Raw genomic sequence first — 3,336 nt, 5'->3', positions numbered from 1 at the left:
ATATATCAGTAGCCCCTGAGACTTGAAACCGTTAGGATAACTGATTTAAGGATCATTTGTTATGTAGGTTCTTACAGAAAAGAATACTCAACTGTCCCAGGAGCTGGAAGAGTGCAAAGCCCAACTTCAGGCCACACTGGCCGCAGCAGGGGAGCCCAAAGAGACCCCCTCTGGTAACATATCCTTCGAATGATAAGTATCATATAGAATGCGGCGTATATGTAGATCTGACGATAAAATTGCAGATGACACTGGAGTAAATCCAGGTAAGCAATAGCTCCTACGCCAGCTGAAGGCCGGTGAGAGCGTGCTTACGAGGGTGAGGCAGGAGAAGAATGATCTCCTAGGTGCCAACACCAAGCTGGGCGTGGAACTAAAAGATGTTCGTGCCCAACTGTCGGACTCTGTTAAGGAGAATCGGCGGCTTTGACGCGGCATATTTACTAAGTGCTTGAACGAACTTTGAAAAAGAGTTCGGCGAGGAAGCTGGTTGACAGAGTTATGTCTGTAGGTATGCTAACAGGTTGTCCTGCCGAGGAAATGCCCGGTTCAACGGGTGACCTTCTTCCCGAGCTCTCACAGCTGCACGAATGAGTTCGGCAGGTGATGCAAGGCGTCGCCCAGGCCTTGTGGCCATCCGTCTCCATACCCGAAGGCCTTGGAGAGCTTGCAGAAAAGCTGAAGGGAGCACGGCGGCACTTCCGATTATGAAAGATATCAGCCTGCCGTCAGGGTGCCAGGGAAGCCTGGGAAATGGTGAAGACACGGTACACGAAGGCTGACCCGAACCACATGGCCGAAGTCGGACCTGTGGGGCCCGATGGGAAGGAGATCCCTGTGAGCTTAGTGTACGGCCAAGTAGAATTGGCCGCAAAGTATTCCCAACAGGACTCTAGACTAGACAGCCTATTGGATGGTATTGAAGAGGAATTCAACCAGTCAAATTGACTATGTAATTTTAAAGTGACATGTATAATGCCGTCTAGCCGGATTGTAGATCGTTTGTCGTGGAGGACCTTTTCGCTTCAACCTCGAGACCCGACGGTCCGGAGTGTATCCGAATACCCTCTCAGTTATGTAAGAACCGGGGCATGCGTGGAGACCAGGCGTAGGGGTCATTAGTGCTTTATCAGACAAGTGCCCAACTAGTTATGTTATATTACATGGGTAGTAAGAAACATCTTCCAGGGAGAATAGTTTCGTTAAGGGTTCCTTTCCCTGGGTAAGCATGCCCTAAAGTGCATGTCCGGACTGCAATAAGAAGCGCAGAAAAAGCATCTGGGGGCAGATATGGATAATAAATAAAAGTCATCTTTTGTTCACCGACCGAATATTCCCTTAAGAACGCTAGCTTTCGGCTTCACCCAGTCTGAGGTACATGTCCGGCTGACCCGGAGGTAACAATCACAGAGGTGCTCCCCTTATGCCCTAGCCGAATTAACGGGAACGTAGGGCATAAATACAAGAGCCAGGCAACCCAGCTTGGCCAAAACTTAAGTCATATCGATGCATATAATGGTGAAAAAAGGTACATGCGGAAGTATAACACATGTGTTGGGCGTGAGGCCCAGGTAAATAATTTAAGTTTCTATGAAAGAAGCCCCCAGGTATGAAGAGTGCGGCTAGTGCATATGTAATGTACGAGTGAGGCACAAGGTGACCCTTGAAGGCCTAGAGAAATAAAAGAAAGAAAGGGAAACAAGACAGATGATGCATATGCAGAAAATGGACAAAGGGAGGGGACTAACATAGAGTCCGGTGCTAGGCATAGAATCTTCGAAGCCTGGCTGCATTCCATGGGTTTGGCTTGAGTCGACTAGTCGATGCATCCCGCAGTCGGTACGCTCCACCGGTCAGAACTTGGTCGATAATGAAGGAACCTTCCCATTTGGGCTCGAGCTTGTTCTTTTTCTTATCCGGCAGTCGTAGAACTAGTTCGCCAATGTTATAAGTTTTGGCCCGTACTTCTCTGCTTTGGTATCTGCGAGCTTGTTGCTGGTAAAATGCGGAACGGGCTTTGGCTATGTCGCGCTCTTCCTCCAAGGTGTCCAGAATGTCCTGCCGATCGAGCTCGTCTTCTCTTTCTTCGTACATGCGCACTCGAGGTGAGTCATGAATTATGTCACAAGGCAGGACTGCCTCTGCGCCGTACACCCTAAAAATGGTGTATATCCGGTACTACGATTCGGCGTGGTCCACAACCCCCAGAGTACGGAGTCGAGCTCCTCTACCCAGTGCGTGTCAGACTCCGTTAAGGAGCGCACTAATCTGGGTTTAATGCCGCTCATTATAAGACCATTTGCTCGTTCGACTTGACCGTTGGTTTGTGGGTGATAGACTGAAGCATAATCGAGCTTGATGCCCATTTTGTTGCACCAGAGTTTTACCTCGTCGGCCGTGAAGTTCGTGCCGTTATTAGTGATGATGCTATGGGGGACACCGTAAGGGTGTACAACCCCGGATATGAAATCTATCATCGGTCCGGATTCGGCTGTTTTAACCGGTTTAGCCTCTATCCATTTGGTGAATTTATCCACCATGACCAATAAGTATTTTTTCTTGTCGATTCCCCCTTTAAGGGGTCCAACCATGTCAAGCCCCCAGACCGCGAAGGGCCATGTAATGGGTATTGTTTGGAGGGAGGTGGGTGGCATGTGGATTTGATTTGCAAAGAGCTGGCAACCGGCTCAATGTTGGACCAAGTCCTGTGCATCTGCCCGGGCCGTTGGCCAATAGAATCCTGTACGGAAGGCCTTGCTTACAAGAGCCTGGGCTGCGGCATGATGACCGCCGAGTCCGGCATGAATTTCTGCCAAAAGGTTCCGCCCTTCCTCTTCGGAGATGCACCTTTGAAGGACTCCGGTAGAGCTTTTTTTGTACAATTCTCCCTCATGGACCTTGTAGGCCTTGGATCGCCGCACTATGCAGCGTGCCTCATTTTGGTCCTCTGGAAGTTCCTGTCTAGTTAGGTAGGCCAGGAATGGTTCTGTGCACGGGGCAATAATGGCCATTATTTCGTGGGCTGAATGTGTTATTTCGGTGGCGGAGCCTCCGATTGTGTCAGAGAGTTCGGTATCGGGTATTTTGGCCGGGTCCGGACTGTTGTTGCCGGTGTCCCCTTCCCATGCTACGGATGGCTTAAAGAGCCTTTCCAGGAATATGTTGGGAGGGACCGCGTCGCGTTTTGCACCGATGCGGGCGAGGATATCCGCTGCCTGATTGTTTTCTCGAGCCACATGGTGAAATTCGAGCCCCTCGAACTGAGCTGACATCTTTAGGATGGCATTGCGATAAGCTGCCATTTTCGGATCCTTGGCATCAAAGTCTCCATTTATT

This window comes from Triticum dicoccoides, chromosome 4A, assembly GCF_002162155.2.
Source record: "Triticum dicoccoides isolate Atlit2015 ecotype Zavitan chromosome 4A, WEW_v2.0, whole genome shotgun sequence".
Taxonomy (NCBI): Eukaryota; Viridiplantae; Streptophyta; class Magnoliopsida; order Poales; family Poaceae; genus Triticum; species Triticum dicoccoides.
This window is presented reverse-complemented; position numbering follows the sequence as displayed.